General features: G+C 50.9%; 1 protein-coding gene across 19 annotated transcripts in view; it reads left to right on the top strand.

Moving 5' to 3' along the window:
* MICAL3 (microtubule associated monooxygenase, calponin and LIM domain containing 3) overlaps positions 1 to 20,733 on the top strand; it is a 296,358-nt gene that overhangs the window by 110,935 nt on the left and 164,690 nt on the right. Inside the window, exon 1 of one of the 19 annotated variants that reach the window (XM_074391096.1) lies at positions 1 to 20,733. This exon is cut by the window's left edge and continues 22,517 nt beyond it. The exons of the other annotated variants lie outside the window; for them this stretch is intronic. The gene's annotated coding sequence lies outside the window, so the exon portion shown is untranslated. 19 annotated transcript variants of the gene reach the window in all.

The raw sequence follows: 20,733 nt of genomic DNA, 5'->3' as shown, positions 1-20,733 counted from the left end.
GTTCTTCTCTCACAGTGCCTAAGTATAGACATACCTATATGTGTATTGACTTTTTTACACAAATGGCTGTGTCCACCACTGTGCTTCCATCTCTGGGGCGCAGGATGCATAGGAGTTCTGTTCACATTCTGTGCTTTGCACCAACTCAGGGCCTGGTGCCTGGTTGACTCAGCCAGTGCTAGGTGAATGAGAACCCATCCCACCCGGTTTTTGTTTTGTTTTGTTTTGTTTTTTTGAGACCAAGTCTTGCACTGTTGCCTGGGCTAGAGTGCAGTGGTGCAACCTCAGCTCAATGCAACCTCCACCTCCTGGGTTCAAGCGATTCTCCTGCTTCAGCCTCCTGAGTAGCTGGGATTACAGGCAGCTGCCATCACACCTGGCTAATTTTTTGTGTTTTTAGTAGAGATGGGATTTCACTATATTGGCCAGGCTGGTCTCGAACTCCTGATCTCGTGATCTGCCTGCCTCGGCCTCCCAAAGTGCTGGGATTGCAGGCATGAGCACTGTGCCTGGCCAAATGAGGACTCTTATAGAAATGCATATACCATTCTCTGAGGGACGAGAGGGAAATGTAAAATGATGAGCAGTCTGTCCTCATGTCGTGCTGCTTGGGTTGGTCTGGAGCCGACAGGCATTATGAAACGGCGGTGTCCGTCTTGAGATTAAAGTGACAACTCCTCTGATCTAGGCGAGACTCGGGCTTTTTATTTTTCCTTCTTTCGTCCTTCCCTGCCTTCTTTATTCCTTTATGGCTTATCTTAAAAATGGCAACATGGGTTCTTGATCTGTGAGGAGGGTGAGGCAGGGCTATTTTTCTCTTCTGTGGAATTCTAGACACTTATTCTGGGACTTTGAGGGTATTCACTTTTTCCAAAGTTCTCAATCATTTTTGAGAAGCAGCCGATGCTGCTGGCCAGAACAGCTGGGGGAAACACAGCATCTAGGACGGACTCTTTGCTGATTCCCTGGGATGGGTGCGTGCTTCCTCACGTTTTAGAGAGGACCAGAGGACCATCTCAGCTCTCCATGTGCGCTGGGATGCTATCTGTGGCTTGCCTGAGAAAATGCCTGCAGAAAGAGTGTGAGGGCCTCGTGAGGTTACATCTGCAAAAGCACTGGGCGCTCGTCAGAGGAGCAGGGTGCTGTGAAGTCTTAGCGTAGTCGGTAATCAGACTTCCCTGTGGGCCACATCTCTGCCCTGGCTGCCAGGACTCACCGTGTGCAGAGGGACTGGGCCGTTGCTCCAGCCTCTCCTGGCACAGGGGCGCAGATTGCAGGTGAGCAGGCTCCACACCCCTGTCCCCAGTGAAGTCTCCCTGAAATGAAGCCTGGTGGGCACATCGGCTCAGGGTCTGTGGGCTCTTCCCTCGGTCCCGCCTTCGATACCCACCTTTCTCAGCTTTGTGGGAAGCGAGGACAGGATGGCTTCCCCGCCACTGTTCCCTGCCCATATTGTTGAATGGGAGTTGAGAGTGGACGCCAGGTTCTAAATCTGCCTTTCCATCTGTCCTTGAGTGAGCGGCTGACCAGCTGCAGGGCCATACTCAGAGGGTCTTCTTGTTCTGCCCCAGGGCCCGCTGGCCAGAGGCCCCTTGAGAGTCGGATACAGAACTCTGCAGTCACGGCTGTGACAGACTCACTGTGTGGCAGGTGGTCTTCTGTGCTTCGTAGTTCTCACTTCCTAAGAAGCATCAGGTTTCAGCACTAATATCCTGTATACAGTTTTTAAAATCCAAAATCAGAAACAGAATTTAGTAAGCCCTCACCTCCTCGCATCTGTGTTCCCTCCCTTAATACCTGTAGTGTTCCTGGCACACAGTAGGCACTTTAAATAGGTCCTTGAATTGGGGTTGGTGGGAAGAGGTCTTTCCAAGCCATGTAATTGAGCAGGATTTTTAAAATGTGGAACATTTCTTTGTGTGTTACGACTTTCCTGTCCTATTGATCTTGTCCTGGATTTCAGCATCCCATCCCACTTGCCGGCAGTGCTTTCTAAACTGTGTTCCATGTCTTCTGGAGGCCAGGCCTGGTGGCACACACCTGTGATCCCAGCACTTTGGGAGATCGAAGTGGGCAGATTGTTTGAGCTCAGAAGTTCGAGACCAGCCTGGGCAACATGGCAAAACCCTGTCTTTACCAAAAAAAATACAAAAAAGTTAGCTGGGTATAGTGGCATGTGCCTGTAAGTTCCAGGAGGGTGAGGTGGGAAGACCACTTGAGCCCCCATGGGTGGATGTTGCCGTGAGCCAAGATTGTGTCACTGTACTCCAGCTTGGGCAACAGAGTGAGACCCCATCTCAGAAAAGAAAAGGGGGGGGGCTGGGTGCTCATGCCCGTAATCCCAGCACTTTGGGAGGCTGAGGGAGGTGGATCACTTGAGGTCAGGAGTTTGAGACCAGCCTGGCCAACATGGTGAAACCCCATCTCTACTAAAACTGCAAAAATTAGCCGGGCGTGGTGTTGGGGGTCTGTGGTCCCAGCTGCTTGGGAGGCTGAGGCAGGAGAATCACTTGAACTCGGGAGGTGGGCGTTGCAGTGAGCCTAGATCATGCCACTGCACTCCAGCCGGGCGACAGAGTGAGACTCCATGTCAAAAAGGGGAAAAAAAGTCTTCTGGAGAAAATGAAAACATGTTCTTAATAAGTCATTGAATTTTACATACTTTTGACTGTGTGTTGGGGGGCTAATTTTGTTTATAAAGTCTTTAAAAACGGACTATTTTCTGCATCAGTTAATTTACCCATGAGGCTGTTTGTTTGTAATTAATAAAATATAAACTTTTCTAAAATGCTGAATTCATAGTTTTTGGTCACTAGGCATTTTAAAAGTTTGTCAGCCCATGCTACTCTAAAGTGCCTGGCTCCCCTAAGCCTCCTTCATTATGCTTTTCATGTGTCGTATGTAGCACTGTTCGTGTGGTGGTCACATCTGTTTGAGGAAGGTGAGCTCAAGTGGTCGTGGTGATTATGATAGCACTCCTTGAGTGTCAGCTGTCAGTTGGACACCCTCCAGGCATTTCAGGTTGATTGCTTATCTGAGCCTCACTTCAAAATCTTTACATCCGTGAAAGGCACATACTAGTGTATCTTTGTTTTGCAGTGGGGAAATGTGGCCTGAGGAAGCTTGCCCAGGCCAGGGTCCGGTGGTGGTCCCAGGTTTGAGTCTGCCACTTCCTGGAGCAGCTCCCGGCTCCTGTGCTCCTCACCCGGGGAGTGTCCTCACCTGTGAACACCTGCTCATCTGTGAGTGTCCCTCAGTAGGGCAGGCCTGGCTCTGGCAAGGTTGCTAGCCTTTTCTCCGTCCCCCAGCGCTCAGGGCTCAGCGCTGGGCTGACTTTGCCCATGTTCATTCGCTCAGTCTCCTTTTTCTCCTCTTCGCTCAGCTGAACTTGGTCTCATCCTTCAGGATCTTTTCAGATCCACTGTTTCTTCTGTGAAACTTTCTTGGATCTATTTATCTACCTTTTTTTTTTGAGGTGGAATCTCACACTGTCGCCCAGATTGGAGTGCAGTGGTGTGATCTCGGCTCACTGCAACCTCCGCCTTCTGGGCTCAAGAGATTCTCCTGCGTCAGGCTCCTGGGTAGCTGGGATTACAGGTGCACGCTACCATGCCTGGCTAATTTTTGTGTTTTTAGTAGAGACAGGGTTTCACCATGTTGGCCAGGCTGGTCTCAAACTCCTGACCTCGTGATCTGCCAGCGTCGGCTCCCAAAGTGCTGGGATTACAGGTGTGAGCCACCGCGCCCGGCCAATTTTTACTCATTTTTATTATAGAGAAGGGCTTTTGCTATGTTGCCCAGGTTGGTCTCGAACTCCTGGCCTCAAGTGATCCTCCTGCCTTGGCCTCCCAAAGTGCTGGGATTACAGGTGTGAGCCACCGCACCTGGTCCTCATTTTTTAATGGTATGTACTTAGCTAAATGTGTATTGAACTGAATCTGAGAAGCCTGTCCTCTAACCTTCACCTCTCTTCTGAGCTGTTGTCAGTGGCATCCCCATGCCGTAGGCATGAGTGTGTGTGAGTGTGTGTATGTGCGCATGCACACTGCCCAGTGGGCCAAGACTGAATTAATAGGGCAGATTCATCAAATATTGTTGCTTGAGTGAATGTCTCTAATATATGTGTTCTACTCTTTTTTTTTTTTTTTTTTGCAGTATATATAGATGCCATTGTGATGAAGAGAATACAAATGCATGGGAAATTGTTGAATTCTTAATAGCTTCTTAATTGCTAAGTACGATTTTCAAGCAACTGGTTGTATGGAATACCCTCTGTCACATAAAGATTAAAAAATCACTTGTGGTGAAAAGGAGTTGCCGTGCCGGCAAAGAGCAGGGGCGCTGGCCGTCCTGTTCATCTGCCCTGTGCTACAGGTGTTCTGTTCCTTCAGCGCGTGTTGGTTGGCTGCCTAGCTGGATGGTGGAACCTCTGTCTCACCTACCCTTGATGTCCCTTGGAGCACGTGCACACACCGGTGCCCAGGAAGTGCTTACGGCCTTGTCTTAGTCCTTGTCCGTGGAACCTCTGTCTCACCTACCCTTGATGTCCCTTGGAGCACGTCCACACACCGGTGCCCAGGAAGTGCTTACGGCCTTGTCTTAGTCCTTGGCTCCTGTTCCCCTGTTGCACTACCCGTTCCCTCTGCTATTTTCCTTTCTCGAACTTCCTCTTGCGTTTCTTTCTTTGTCTAGTTTTTACAAATAACCCCTAACCTCCAATAATTTTCTTTTTTTTTTTTTTTTTTTCTTGAGACGGAGTTTCGCTCTTGTTGCCCAGGCTGGAGTGCAATGGCGCGATCTCGGCTCACCGCAACCTCCGCCTCCTGGGTTCAGGCAATTCTCCTGCCTCAGCCTCCTGAGTAGCTGGGATTACAGGCACACGCCACCATGCCCAGCTAATTTTTAGTATTTTTAGTAGAGACGGGGTTTCACCATGTTGACCAGGTTGGTCTCGATCTCTCGACCTTGTGATCCACCCGCCTCGGCCTCCCAAAGTGCTGGGATTACAGGCTTGAGCCACCGCGCCCGGCCTAATAATTTTCTATTAATTAGTTGCAAATACTTCCTTAGTTCCAGCTGCACAGTCAGCAAGCCTTAGGCTAGGCTGTGGGCAGACACGTAATCACTGAGATAAATACTTATGGAGCATTTTTGCCAGGTTTCATGGAAGGTGCGTTAGAAATGCATTCTGTCAGTTACTTCTTAGAAATATACAGCTGGTACTGTCTTTATCACCACCGGTAGGGGAGTTAACTAGGAATTGGACCGCCAAGTGTGTGGCAGAGTCAGGACTAATCTCAGTCCGACTCCCAAGCCTGTGCTCTGAAGCCCTCTTGCTACCCTCGTCTCCTGAGGATTGGGCATGGTTCTTCCCCTGAGGAATTTTCCATTGGAGAAGCAGAAACAACGCAAACAATACTGTCTGGCTACAAATAAGGACTGAATTGTTTGGAACTGCAGAGGAGTGAGGAGGTGGAGGGCTCAGAAAGGACGAGAAGAGTGGAGGCTTCTTGAGGAAGGCAGGTCTTCTGCTAGGTTCTGGAGTAAGGCTGCAGAGAGGACGAGGCGTGCTCGGTGAGGGGAACACACCCAGGCCCAAGGGAGCGGAATGTGCCCACGGGCATGGGGCCTTGGAGGCTGGGGATCCCAGGGAAAGTGGGATGGAGCTGGGTGACCGGAGTCAGGGACTGGCAGTTTGACAGGAGACACGAAGCAGTGGGTGATAAAGAAACGTGTATGCTTTTCACGCAGGACGTGCAGGATGAGTTTCCAGCTGGCAGCAGATGGATCCTGCATGGCATGGGGTTGCCTCAGACTGCTGTCTAGTTCATGTTTCTTGACTCTTCTTTGTCTGTGTGCCCTGTGGCCTGGTATTATCTGTTCTGGTCCTGGGAACAGCTGTCTGTACAGAGGTCCTGCATTGGTTGGTCAAACCACACTGGAGCCCAGTGGCGTGAAAAGGCATAGAACGTGGAGGCTGGAGACCTGGATTTTTGACTCCTGGCTTTGTAGCTTACCGGTTGGACAAGTGATCTGACATTTCTTAATTCATTTTTCCCCCTTATCTGTAACTTGGAGATAATTATAACTACTTACAGGGTGGTTTCTGGATTAAGATGATAGCAGATATCAGTATAGAGGCTATTTAGTGTTCATGGTTCCAGACTTCCCAGGATCAGGTGTCAGCTATTGCTGTGTGACTTTGGGCAAGTTACTTAACCTCTCTGTCTCCCTTTTCTTGTCTGTCACATCGGGCTGATCATTGTATTAAATACTTAACTCATAATGAGAGTCAGTATCTCAGTAGTAAGTGATGAATACTGTATAGCTGCAGTTATTCCTGGGGAGCCTCATCTTCATCAGCACCATCACGGCAGTCCTTGGGATGGAGTCGGTGCTTTCTCTAAGGTAGGGGACCAGAGCCTGGAGACTTTCTAATGTGTGGTGAGAAATGGTCTCTAATCACTGTGTAAGTGACATGCCTTCAGGGCCTCTCAAGCATTGAAATTATAGGCACCCTTATACCAGTTCCAGCGTCTTTTGTGAGTTCCAGGTATTATTCCAATCCTGTAAAAAGTCAGTCTTTGCTTTTTGATACAGAAGGACTCTTGGAAGCACAGCCGTTCTCAGGCACAGAAATAGTTCCCTTCTCTTTTTTTTTTTTTTTTTTTTGGTAGAGACAGGGTCTCGCTGTGTTGCCCAGGCTGGTCTCAAACTCCCTTCTTTTTAAATAGAAGGGAGGGAGGGAAAGGAGAGCAGAGGATCCATGGATTTCCTATGGCCCAGTTTCTTCCCTCGGTCAGAGGACTTCCTACCGCGGGGACTGGGGGACACCTGGGCAGGGCAGGGCCAGCTCTGCTGGATGTGCCCTGAGACCCGGCAGCACCAGGCCCCACAGAGAGCCCGCCCCTGCTCTGTTCCCTTTCAGCGATGGCGTTTCCGTCTTGGTGTCTTTGCTTTCCCCGTGTCCCAGACCTCCAGCACACTTCACTTGAGCAGTGCAGTTATGTTCTGCAGTGCCATGTGGCTACTGCTTCCGGAAGCCCCCAGCCCCTCGTTCCTGAACCCACCAGTGTTCCAGCATTTATCTGTGTAGAGCAGTTCGGGGTTTTTGTTTTGTTTTGTTTTTTAAAACAAAAATCACTGGACCTTGTCTTTTGTAGATGAAGTGAGAGTTACTTTCTGAGGACTGGCTCATACCAGAAACCAGCTGGTTTTAAGTTGCTACAGATCTTTAAAGGCACAGCCCATTTGTGGACCAGATTTCCCCACCCACAGAAACTTGCTGTCTGGAGGGTTATAGTATGGAGTTGGGTTACAGCTGGCAGAAATGCCTGAATTTGGTTTAAAATTTTTAACCTCATGGAGGGTCAGAGTCCCGTGGAGCGAACCCCTTCGACATTCCCACCCTCACTTGGTTAGGGTTGGTCAGTGATACCTGTGGACGTGTCCTGTGTGTGGAGACAGTGGACAGGACCCAAAGGCAGATCATCACATGAGAGTCAGGGCTCCTCGCTGAGGTCTCTGGCATCGGCAGCGGTGTCCTTGGTCAGCAGCTGCTGTGTACGTGGCCGGGAGACTGGGCATGCAAGATAAGAATGCAAAGAGAGGGGTGTGAGGGAAGAGCCGGCTGCTGTGGAACGCTGGGACAGGGAGCAGCAGCAGGCTGGCCTTCCTCCTTTTGAGCTGAGGAGAGGCAGATTTTTTGGGTCTTGACTGGCTCTTTTCTTCATTCTTTTTTTTTTTTTTTTTTTTTTGAGATGGAGTTTTGGTCTTATTGTCCAGGCTGGAGTGCAGTGGTGTGATCTCAGCTCGCTGCAACCTCCACCTCCCATGTTCAGGTGATTATCCTCCCTCAGCCTCCCAAGTAGCTGGGATTACAGGCATGTGTCACCACACCCAGCTAATTTTGTATTTTTAGTAGAGATGCGGTTTTTCCACATTGGTCAGGCTGATCTTGAACTGCCGACCTCAGGTGATCCGCCTACCTCAGCTTCCCAAAGTACTGGGATTAGAGGTGTAAGCCACTGTGCCTGGCTTCTTCATTCTTGTTAGAACACGGAATTCCAGCTCCAGCAGTAACACCATTTTGAATCCTTTGTTTGTAATGTCCTAGAGACTGGGATTAGGAAGCAAAACAACCTTTGTCTGCCTTTGGGGAAGGCCCAGAAGGAAGTCTGTCCGTTAGTACCTTAATGGCTGATAACCAGTAGTGGTTGTTATTGCCATTGTGTTACGGGTAAAGTCTGCACGGGGCATCTTACCTTGCAAGGCGATGCTCAGCCGGTGGTATTCATGTGGGCGTGGAGTAGGAGGAGACTCAGAAGCAACCCTCCTGGCTGGATCAGCACGGGCCGCCATGTGTCTTCAGTGGAGCCTGATTTTATTATCCACTTGCTGAGTTTGTGGTGACTCCTCTGGCTTATGGAGCACTTTAATAGGGTGTGGGCTCAGAGGAAGGGTCTTACCTCAGTGCCCAGGGGTGTCAGAGATGCTCCCTGTCCTCCTCTCCTTGCATTCACATGGAGGCAGGATGGTGCTTGGCTGTGGCAGGGCACGGAACCAGCAACGGAGGTTCATGGCGTGTTCACAGCTGTCCTGCCTCAGTGATTGGGAGGTAGAGGTGGACAGGCCCTTCCCCTGCGTTTGTGTGAAGTCAAGGGAAGCAAATTCATTGTCATTGAAGAATAGAGATGGCTGTCATCTCATCTAACAAGTCATCCTTTAAACATTCTCTGTCCAGCCTGGGCAACAAGTTGAAACCCTGTCTCCATGAAAACAGAAAAATTAGCCAGGCGTGGTAACACGTGCCTGTAGTCCCAGCTACTTGGGAGGGTGAGGTGGGAGGACCACTTGAGCCTGGGAGGCGGCAGTTGCAGTGAGCCAAGATTGCCCCACTACACTCCAGCCTGTGACACAGTGAGACCTTGTCTCAAAAAAAATAAAAAGTCTGTGTCGAGGAAAGTTGTAGCGGAAAAGAAGTGTTTCTCGTTGGCTAGGTGCAGTGGCTCACACCTCTAATCTCAGCACTTTGGGAGGCTGAGGCAGGAGGATCCCTTGAAACTAGGAGCTTGTGACTGCCTGTGCAAGATAATGAGACCCTGGCTCTACAATTTTTAAAAAAATTAGTGTGGTGGTGTGCTCCTGAGGCTAAGGCAGGAGGATCCCTTGAGGCGAGGAGTTCAAAACCAACCTGGGCACCCACAAAAGAAAAAGTGTGTGTCCCCTTCCTGCCCCTTCACAGGATTACCAGTAAGAAGTGAGTAACACCAACCGCTGGGTTTTATGCCCCGTGTATCTCATCTGCCTCATTTCTCTTCATAGGGTCTTTGGAAATTGCTTATCCCCAGCACCTGAAACTACACCTGCCCTAGGTGGGGCTCTGAATTTGTCGAATGATTTCCCCTTTTTAAGTTCTGGTTCCCACTGCTGCAGTCCTGAGCAGCCCCCTCGACGTGGCCTGGCGGCAGTTCCATCTTCCTCGATGCCACCCTCCTGGCTGCGATCGAGGTGCTGCTTTGAAGGCTCCCGTCCTCCCTCCGGGTCTCACTCCAGCTCTCCTACCCGGCTGCTGGAGCCCGGGCCAGCTGCCTGCCTGTGCAGCGCTGCCTCCGGCCTGGGCCCAGCCAGCGAGTGCCTGCTGAGTCTGGCCTCCGGTGGCACGGCGCTTCTCCCTGAGCGGCCTCTCGCTTCCTTCCCAGATGCGGCCTGGCCGTGCACTTTAGGAGATGTTTGCTTGCCCGCGTTAGCACTTACGTGCGTGTTCCCTTGAGCTCCGGATCTTTACTTCCGGAGGGTTGGAGTGATGTCTCGCTTTCCTCTCTCAGCAGTCGCCATACGCGGTGTGATGCGTGCGTGGTCAGGGGCTTGATTGACAGGCCTGCCCCTCTCTCCAGTCAATGGCCTTGAAATGGTCTGTAGGAAGCACTTTGCTATCTTTGCCTCATTTCGAATCCGTTTTTCCGTAGGTCCTATAGTCTTAGTTTGAATGTTTAGGAAATAGGTTGTATGGATTCGCCTAGAAAAGGAAACGTCAGACAGGTATTTTCAAAGACTAATCTTGCGGTACTGCACGGCCCCTGCCTGCCCGTGGGAACGCGAGGTGAAGTGAAGAGCAGCGGAGGCAGCAGGCTTGGGGTGGCGTGGGCCTGCCTCCGAAGGGCCGCTCCCTCTAGCGTGGCTAAGGGCAGGCCTAGCCGCAGAGTGGGTTAGGGGGTGCAGGCTCTGTTCTCCCACCTATACCCCAAGTCTGGGCCTTCTCCTGCCATGTTGGAGATACAGTTGCCTCCGGAAGTGGCCCCCAGAGTGTGTGTGGGAAGGAGACTCCAGGAGCTCTGTGGAGCTGTTCAGGTTTGGCAGGGCTCAGCGCGGACCTCGTGGGTGTGAGACCGTGTACCCATCCACTTAGGGATGGACTATGGGGGTGAGACGGTGGGGGAAGGAGGCAGCTTTGGAGACTGACGCCGGCACCCTCGCCCAGATCTGAGGGACAAAGGGGGCCTCCGCCAGGTGACCGTTGCCTGGGGCCGTCACTCCACCAGTGAGAATGGCCATGGGTTAGTTAATCCTTTCTGCTGCCTCTGTTAGGACCCAGTGGGAAGGAGATTTATGTGTTTGTGCTTTCGTTCGCTTGTTTTTCATATATCTCTTCAGCACTCAGACTGGAAATCTTTGCATTTCCCTCTGGTTCTCATACCTCATGTTTTATCCATTAGCAGGTCCTATCAGCTCTACCTTCATGTTTGGCTTCTCATCACAACCTATGCTGACTCCTAGGCCAGGCCACTGCCAGCCGTCTCCTGGAGTTTTGGAGGCACTTCCAGATTGGCTTCCCTGTGCCCACCCTGGCCTCCTTGGATGTGCTGGCAGCTGGCAACCAGGGGCCCTGGTAACACACTCCCAGTGACCCCTTGCCAGCTCCTTCAGTCCTTGCTCTGCACCTGCTCACCTCGAAGTATCCCAGACCACTGTCCGTGGCACAGCCTAGCACTTCCTGTCCTCTTTCCCCGCTTTGCGGGCCCCTCTGGGCAGAGTTGACCCGGGGGTGGGGGCTTCAGTCTCCAAATCTGCCCCCTTCCCCTGCCCTTTCACACCCCTCCCCCCGATGGTCCTTCCCTAAGTAGACGGGCACAGGTTCTCACACCCACAGAGCTACTCCCAGAGCCCCTTGCCAATCCTGAACAGGTCCAGAACAGCTCCACAGAGCTCCTGGAGTCTCCTTCCCACACACACTCCTGGGGCGGTGTTGAGCGCGCGTGTTTCCTTCCCATATGCTAGGTTGGCATGTGTGGTACCTGTCCCCTCACTGGAACAGAGCTCCATGAGGACAGGAGTTTTGTTCACTCTTCTGTCCTCAGTGCCTGACACATAGTGAACAGTAAACATTTGCTGATTTCATTTATTCTGCATCCATTATGTCCTAGGACCAGGCTCCAGGGCACATGCATGTACATACAGGCTCACACACACAGGGGAAGACGACATGAATGATCCCCAGTGAGCTTACTGCCTAGTGCGGAGCACGTAGCAGCAGTGTAGTGAGAGCAGCACACATGAAGAGATGCGGAAGCCACTGTGGACATGGGAGCCAGCCGTGCCGTCGGGGGGCCACAGCCACGCTCCGCCCAGACGGGGGTCCCGGCCCGGAACCGTGCTGCCGTGTTCTGTGCACGCCTTCCCTTCCTGTGTCCCATGAAGCCGAGAGGGAAGCCTCCTTTTGCGCGACAGTCTGTCACCAGACTTGAATGCTCTCCATACAGAGTACACTTTGTAGGCGTTGGAGTAGCGCTGAGTCCTGAAGGTAGGGAAGGCATCATGAGTTTTTCACCTCAAGTCAGATGAGTTCAGTTCCTTCAGCCTTGCCATATAAGGTCTGCCTTCTATCCAGTTAATCTTTTTTTTCTTTCAGTATCCTTTCCAGCCCCCCCACCGCCCAGCCCACCTTTATTTGTCTTTATTTTTCTGTTCTATGGGAATTCTGCTCCTATGGGGAGGGAGGGGTATCTGTCTCCTTAACCTCCTTAATTCTTTACTGACACAGAGTCCTGCAGTCATTATCATAAACCTCCGCTGGTGCTAGCTGCATTTGGAACATACTCCATCTAAAATGGGCCCTGAGGCCGGGCGCGGTGGCTCATGCCTGTCATCCCAGCACTTTGGGAGGCCAAGGTGGGCTGATTATCTGAGATCAGCCCAACCAACATGGTGAAATTCTGTCTCTACTAAAAATACAAAAGTTAGCTGGGCATGGTGGCAGGTGCCCGTAATCCTAGCTACTTGGGAGGCTGAGACAGGAGAATTGCTTGAACTTGGGGTGCAGAGGTTGCAGTGAGCTGAGATTGCTCCAACTGCATTCCAGCCGGGGTGACAGAGCAAGACTCTGTCTCAAAAAAACACCCAGGCCAGGGGCCTGTAATCCCAGCTCTTTAGGGGACCGAGGCAGGCAGATCACCTGAGGTCAGGAGTTCAAGACCAGCCTGGCCAACATGGTAAACCCTGTCTCTACTAAAAATACAAAAAATTAGCTGGGCATGGTTGTGGGCACATGTAATCCCAGATACTCGGGAGGCTGAGGCAGGAGAATTGCTTGAACCCGGGAAGCGGAGGTTGCAGTGAGCTGAAATTGCGCCATTGCACTTCAGCCTGGGCAACAAGAGCAAAACTCTGTCTCAGAAAAACAAAAAAATGCCAAAAAGCCAACCGCTGCCCACCTTCAGCCCCCTTCTTGTGGTCAGTTCTGGTCCTGCCGGCTGCTGTGTGGTGGTGCTGTGGTCCACTCCATGGATAGATGGGTCAGCTTGCCCTGTCGAGGGCTCCCTCTGGTTTTTGGGATAGGGGAGCTGGTTTTCTAGCTTTAACAGGGAATGAGGGTGAGGATGCCATGCAGCTGAGGCCCAAGGCCAGCAGAGGAGACACCTCAGCAGGAGGGCAGAGCTGAGCTTTGTGGCCTCACTGTCTTTTTCTTTCTCCTGTAACTGCCTCTGGCCATCTGCCATCATCTGCATGGAGTGCATTCAACTCAGTCTCTGACTTTTTTTTACGGAACAGAACACAATTAGCAACATGGCCTGAGGACCCAAAGTGACCCTAGCAAGAGTGAGTCCTGGCAGATGAGGTAATGAACAGAGGAACTGGAGATCTGTTGAGCTCTGTATAGGGAGGGTTTTCTGCAGGAGGTGGTAGAAGATAAGCTGCCCAGAAAGTGTCATAGATTAATTGTAATGGGGCCCACATTCTTTTAATTGATGAGGAAATCTTTCTGGGCCAACTAAAGAGATGACGGTATGCCACCAAGTGTCATAGATTAATTCTAACGGGGCCCACATCATTTTAATTGATGAGGAAATCCCTCTGGGCCCACTAAAGAGATGAAGGCATGTCACCTCACTGGATCACGTCAATTTGTCCTAAGGATTCAGTTATGGGTAATGTGGAATTTTTAGTTTCTTAGGGGATGAATCCTCCTTGGTCTAACTCCCCAAGGAGAGCTCTGCTCTTTTATTAGAGGCAGTACTTGCCACTTAAACTGCAGCCACAGCTGTCTTCTGTGTGCAGGCACCATTTGACAAGCTGCCGTGGTGGGGTCTCCAGGCTCCATGGGACTCAGTACCATTTCCTCTCCTTCAGAGCTTCTCTTAGTAAAGACAGCTTTCTGGCTGGGCACGGTGGCTCATGCCTGTAATCCCAGCACTTTGGGAGGCCAGGGCGGGCGACGAGGTCAGGAGTTCAAGACCAGCCTGGCCAACATGGTGAAACCCTGTCTCTACTAAAAATACAAAAATTAGCCAGGCGTGGTGGCACACGCCTGTAGTCCCAGCTACTGGGGAGGCTAAGGCAGAAGAATTGCTTGAACCCAGGAGGCCGGGGTTACAGTGAGCCAAGATGGTGCTGCTGTACTCCAGCCTGGGTGACAGAGCAAGACTCTATCAAAAAAATTCTTTTTTTTTTCTTTTTTCTTTTTTTGAGACATAGTTTCACTCTTGTTGCCCAGGCTAGAGTGCAGTGGCTTGTTCTTAGCTCATTGCAACCTCTGCTTCCCGGGTTCAAGCGATTCTCCTGCCTCAGCCTCCCTGAGTAGCTGGGACTACAGGCATGTGCCTCCATGCCTGGCTAATTTTTTATTAGTAGAGATGGGATTTTGCCATGTTGCCCAGGCTGGTCTAGAATTCCTGGCCTTAAGTGATCCTCCCTCCCAAAGCACTGGGATTACAGGCATGAGTCACCTCACACATGCTATTAGTAAAGAAAGCTTTCTATTCAGATTACTGTGTCAGTTGAGATTAGTTTCAGTTGGAAATGGCAAAATGTGGCTTAAGCATGAAAGATTTTCGTTTCTATGTAAGAGGAATCTAGAGATGGGAAGCCCAGGGCCAGTTGTAGCCAGCTGCATGGCCATCAGGATTTTGTCCCGTTCCTTCTACTTGGAAAGGTAGAAGTTCTGGCCTTGCCAGCTGCAGCCTGGTTATTGTGTGGTACATTCTACCTATTGACAGGTAAGAGTTCAACCTGCCCAAACTCTGCTACCCTGGCACATAGCTTTTTCATCCCTTAAGGTTACCTCATGACCAAGCATGGCTGCTGGGGCTCCAGCCATCTTTCTTCTCTTCCTAGGTAGAACACCAAAGGGAGGAAATGGAGAGAAAGACAAAAGTTGTCCTCCTATGTGAGAGACCCCTTTAAAGGAGTCTTTCAGGAAGGCCCACACACTTCTTCTTATATCACATTAACCAGAACCTAGAAAACATGGTCACAGCTAGCTTAAAGGAAGGTTGCGAAATGCGTTTTGTGAGTGACCGCATCACTGGCTCTAGTAAGGTTGGGATACTGTTACTGAGAAGTTGTTCTTCCCGACTTCATCTCTGCAGTGTGTCTCAAATAAGCCCTTCTGCTTCGTGTGCGCCCACTTCTTCCTGCCCCGTCTCCTGTGGGTATCAAGAAGGGCTGAATGCACGCCGCAGTCTTCCCTCCAGACACGGGCCGGCTGTCCGTGCAGCTCTCCTTTGCTCTTCTTTTCTCTGAGCTAACTTGCAGTCCCAGTGTAGGAGTCGATTGGAGGTGCATGGATTTCTGTGGCTACTACAGCAGGGTCAGTGCAAAGCTTGGCATACGTGGGAGGTTGCTGCCTCTGTTTCTGGTCTCTTCCCATCCCCCTTCTGAATCTGGTTCCGTTTGGAAGTTGTGATCTTAACATGTGGCCCTCCTAGCTGCATGGCTTAGCTCAGCACTGTGGGGCCCCGGAGGATTGGGCTCCGGATGAGCACGCAGCACCCTTGAACATGCTGGGTTCGGCCCATGCAGAGGTCGGTATGACACACTGACACGGGCGTGTGTGTGCCCTCTGCGGCTCCCTTCTGCAGCTGCCTCTCCTGCGAGACCAGGAATTTCAGAGGATACGCTCTCAAGGGCCCCTCTTCCTGGCCATTTTCTTCCCTTGTGCTCATAAACATTCACCGTTTATTGGTCCAAGATTTTGGTTTATGACTAAAAATCTAAAATTCCTAAAATCCCCGTGGACTCAAGTCCTTAGGAACCTGCAGCAAACATGGAGCTCAGTGAGCTAGTCGAAGATGTCTCAGATCTTTTTCAGGTCCAATCTTTGGTGGCTCTGTGATGCTGGCTGGGGGCTTTTCACCACGTGATCTATTTCCACCTCGCACCCTGGGCTGGAAGTTGTCCAGGAAATGGACACTGACGTATTCAGATGCATAGCAAATGCAGCTGTCAGGAGAAACGTGGGATTCATCTTGGAAAATGCTGCGCCCAGGATCAGCTTTAGAAAGTGTTAATTGCTAAGAATTAAATGAGCATATTATGGGATGTGGGGAGGTGGGAATAAGTGTGTGAGTGAGTGTAGGCAAGGCAGTCTGGCTCTTGGCTTTTCAGTGGTTCTCAGCCAAGGCCCTCTCTGGATGCAGTCTGCTTCCCCTGCCACACATAGCTTCCTTCAAGGCCTTGGGTGAGTGCAGCCCATTTCTCAGCCTACTGAGAGCCACATCCCCTCCTGAGGGGGAGGACATGAGGAAGGTTCCCTGTGGAGAGTGGGATGGAGGAGTGTGGATTTTACTGGAACAGAGGGATAAGAACACGTGTTGGGGGCAGGGCAGACTCACCTGGGGCAGGGGCGTAGGATGAACAGGCCACAGCGCCTCTCCTGGACGGATCCTTGGATTCTTTATGGCGCCTGCTTTTCTTATGTGGAGCAGGAGAAAAGAGGTGATCGCAGTGAAGAGCCACCGTTTACTGAGAGTTTACTGTATGCTGGGCATATTCTCAGTGGCTAAATGCATGGCCATTTAATCCTTAACAAGAATACCGCGTTGTGGGTATTAAGTATCAGAGAGGCTGAATAACTTGCTTAAAGTCACAAAGCTAGTAACTAGTTAAGAAAAGACTTGAGACTAGGTGCAGTGCGTCACATCTGTAATCCCAGCACTTTGGGAGGCCGGGGGTGGGGGGGATCACTTGAGGTCAAGAGTTTGAGAGCAGCCTGGCCAACATGGTAAAACCCCGTCTCTACTAAAAATAGAAAGATTAGCCGGGCGTGATGATATGTGCCTGTAATCCCAGCTACTCGGGAGGTTGAGACAGGAGAATGACTTGAACCCAGGAGGCGGAGGTTGCAGTGAGGCGAGATCACGCTCCTGCACTCCAGCCTGGTGACAGACCGAGACTCCATCTCAAAAAAAAAAAAAAAAAAAAAAAACCAAAAGAAAGAAAAAGACCTGAATCCAATTTTGTTTGACTTGCTTGCCTCCGCCTTTAACGACACCAAGTTTCTGCCTCTCTCTTTCATTTGTTCAAGTGTTGGAGTGTCCATGGTGTTCAGGCATGTTTTAACAAGGCTGCTTCTTTGCCTGACCAAACTTTAGTCAGCCTTTTGAATCTTTTGCTAGGCCCATTTATGCACTTCCTTGTAAAATTCAGTTTTAGCAAAGAACACAGCTGAGTCAGTTTAGCCAGAAACCCTCATCTTCCACATCTGATTCATTCCTCACCTTCCCCATGCCCCTAGGTGATGTCCGATTGCCCTGGCTCGTCTTCAGCAAGAATCCTGTTAGGTTGGCTGAGCCAGAATCTCCTTCCCCTTGATGTTCCTCTTGGTGATTTTCCGTGTGTTGACCCCACCTGTTCCTTGGCTGTGAATTTCCACTTGCCCAAGCAGTGTTAGGAGTTGAACCTGATCTCTGTCCCGCTGCAAGACCCTGCTGCCGTGGTCCCTGCACGTAGCACGGTGGTGCTCCCTTACGGTATTCTAACAAGTAGCACCAAATAATTTTGTCTTTAACAGGTTCTAGGTGCTAAGGATGATAACAGTGAGCCAGACGATAAAAGTTTGTACACCCATGGAACCTCTATTCTAGCAGGCGGAGTTTCCCACCTTCTTTCTCGGTTTCCTGTAGTTCATCTCTCCAACCTCATATATGTCATATAAATGTCACACTCCTTCTCCGGAATGCCCCTTACATGGCTCTTCCTTTTCTTTCTTCTTTTTTCTTTTTTTTTTTTGAGATGGAGTCTTACTCTGTTGCCCAGGCTGGAGTGCATTGGCGCGATCTTGACTCACTGCAACCTCCACCTCCAGGCCAGGTGGTTCTCCTGCATCAGCCTCCCAAGTAGCTAGGATTACAGGCATGCACCAACGCATTCAGCTAACTTTTGTGTTTTTAGTAAAAAGGAGGTTTCACCATGTTAGCCAGGCTAGTCTTTAACTCCAGCCCTCAGGTGATCCACCCACCTTGGCCTCCCAAAGTGCTGGGATTACAGGCGTGAGCCACTGTACTTGGCGGATCCTCCTTTTCTCAAACACTAGAGAGAGGAGTTTCTTGTCTGCTGTATGTTAGGGTATTGCTGTCTCCCACCCTGATGTTCCCCACAGGGACAGAGAGACCATGTTCAGACAGCAGGACAGCCAAGGTGGCGTGCCTTCTGTGGGGCTTGGACATTCCCCCAGGCCTCACACCTGGCCTTTCTGGACAGATCATGTTCCATCTTTCCAGGGAAGGGTCCTCCTGGCTCACATTGAATTGCATTGCCCACCCCGACTCCCTGGAATTTGTTTCATAGGTGGGAAGGAGCAAAGAGGATGCAGTCAGCCATAATGTCAGTTCTTCCTAGGAGCTGACCTTAGGGCTGGTTTCAGAGAGGATCTTGTATTCAATTTATTTCAGTGGGGTAATTTATTATATTTGCTTTTGGAATCTGGTTCAGGCCCTACAGATAGAAGAGAAGCCTGGCTGAATGTTACTACTTTCAGACCAGATTCAGGGACCTGGAGAGAGATGCCACACTGTGATCAAGGAAAGACAGGGGACAGCTTCCCACCGTGAACCGCATATGCAGGGCTGGAGTAGCTGTGCACACCTTAAGGTCCTGAGCCCTGCTGGGCAGAGGGCTTCTTTGGTTGAAGTTGCCATCATTTTCCTGATGTCGGATGGGAGGCAGAGTTGCTGTCAGTGTCAGTTCCAGCCTTTGTTGGATAGCTGCCTGACAAGGAAGACGGTGGTCTGTGTATAAAGTCCTGAAAAGAACACAGGGACTTGGGGCCTCAGTTTGATCCCAGCTCTGTCCATGTGGCTTTGGGGCTCTGTTTCCTTTTCGGGCAATAGAAGACAACACCCATGTCACAGCACAGTTGTAACATATGTGAAATGCCTTTTACTGTGCTCGGAGCAGATATCCTGCAGAGCTGACACCTGGGTTGCGCTCAGTGGCTTCTGTGAAACCTGGCCTGTGTGGACCTCTCTACCCCCTGCCTTTGCAGCAGGCCATGGAAGCCCTGATGGCATGCGATTGACTGCTTGGTCTTTTATAGCGTGTGATTGGCTGCTTGGTGTTTGTTTTATAGCTTGTGATTGGCTGCTTTGTGTTTTATAGCATGCGATTGGCTGCTTTGTGGTTTGGTTTTGTTCTGTTTTTAAAGACAGAGTCTCACACTGTCGCCCAGGCCATAGTGCAGTGGCGTGATCTCAGCTCACTGCAATCTCCGCCTCCTGGGTTCAAGGAATTCTCCTGCCTCAGCCTCCCGAGTAGCTGGGACTACAAGCGTGCGCCACCACGCCCAGCTAATTTTTTTTTTGTATTGTTAGTAGAGACGGGGTTTCACCATGTTGGCCAGGATGATCTTGATCTCCTGACCTCGTGATCCTCCTGCCTTGGACTCCCAAAGTGCTGGGACTACAGGCATGAGCCACCGCGCCCGGCCAGCTGCTTTGTATTTTATAGTGTGTGATTGACTGCTTTGTGAGCCTTTTCCCTCTTTCCTTTCCACTCCTCCCCACACCTAAGTGGACCCAGGTCGACTTAGTTCTGCCTCCTTAGCTCCAGGCCTCCAGTGAGGGTGAGGCTGGGAGAGCAGGGTAGAGTGGTGCCAGGCTGCCGAGATGCTGCACACAGGCCGGTGGGCTGGATGCTGCGGATTTCCTTGCAGATTTCTCAAGGAAATAAAAACACAAGGTTGTTGGAGGAGTCTGGCAAGGAGAGTGGGGTGCTGGGGAGGTTGGGGGCAACTGCCCGGTGTTTACCTGTTCTAGGTGGTGAGAATTGGCCACTAACAAAAGGTTGAATCACTTAGTCCAGTCCTGTCTTCAGAAACCAAATCCTTTTCCAGGATGGGTGGTCCGGTACGCATGGAGCTGGGGCTGCAGTCTCATTCCCATCCTTGCGGTTCACTCTACCCTGGGCGTTCATGCATCACATAGCAGCACTTGAGTTCTAAGTCATTTGGCTCTTGCGGGTCACCTTTAAGAAATTTTAGGCCAGGCACGGTGGCTCACACCTGTAATTCCAGCACTTTGGGAGGCCAAGGCAGGCAGATCATTTGAGGCCAGGAGTTCGAGACCAGCCTGGCCAACATGGCGAAACCTGGTCTCTACCGAACATACAAAAATTAACTTGGGCATGCTGGCGTGCACCTGTATTCCCAGCTACTGAGGAGGCTGAGGCGAGAGAATCATTTGAACTTAAGAGGCAAAGGTTGCAGTGAGCCAAAATAGTGCCACTGCACTCAAGCCTGGGTACCTGAGCGAGACCCCGTCTGGGAGAAAAAAAAAAAAAAAAAAAGAAATCTTAAATACTGGTTTACTAAAGGCAAGTTAATAGATTGTTCTCTAGTTATTCCATAACAGAAGAGTGTTTCATTTAATGGCAACCCGGGGCAGTCATTTTATTCCTCGGCAGTCATGGATTTGGTGTTTGACCAGAACAAGGTCATGTTTCTGCACTGGGCCCTGAGTGTTTCCTTTCGGGGATGGTGACTAGTAGATCTGAACAGCAGCAGATTGTGTCCTGGAAGGAAGAGCGTCATACAGGGGCTCTTAGCCCTCAGGCAGCTCACTAAATGATGGACCCCGCCTCCAGATCCCTGTCTTCTGATCCTGATCCAGTGCTCCCGGCAGTACCACCCTGCCTATTCACAAACGGTGAATGTGCCTGAGGTGACCTCAGTGAAGAGCCACCATTTACTGAGCGTTTACTGTCACCCGCACACTGCAGGGTCTCGGGTGACCTTTCCTTACAGTCTGGGCATTCATTTCTGGCTGTGGAGGAACTTGTTGAGTAAGGGCAGTGCCACTTTGAGACAGTGGAGGAAGTGGCCCAGCCAGGAAGCCCGGCCACATCACCAGATGCCCAGCTGGAGAGAGCACTGCCTTGGCCCTTCTCCCAGGAGACCTGCGGTAGGCGACTGGCCAGGGTGGAGCTGACAGTGGGATTTCCTCTCCTGTTCTTTATGGGATG

The sequence above is a fragment of the Saimiri boliviensis genome, chromosome 21 (assembly GCF_048565385.1).
Source record: "Saimiri boliviensis isolate mSaiBol1 chromosome 21, mSaiBol1.pri, whole genome shotgun sequence".
In the NCBI taxonomy this organism is placed as follows: domain Eukaryota; kingdom Metazoa; phylum Chordata; class Mammalia; order Primates; family Cebidae; genus Saimiri; species Saimiri boliviensis.
This window is presented reverse-complemented; position numbering and strand designations above follow the sequence as displayed.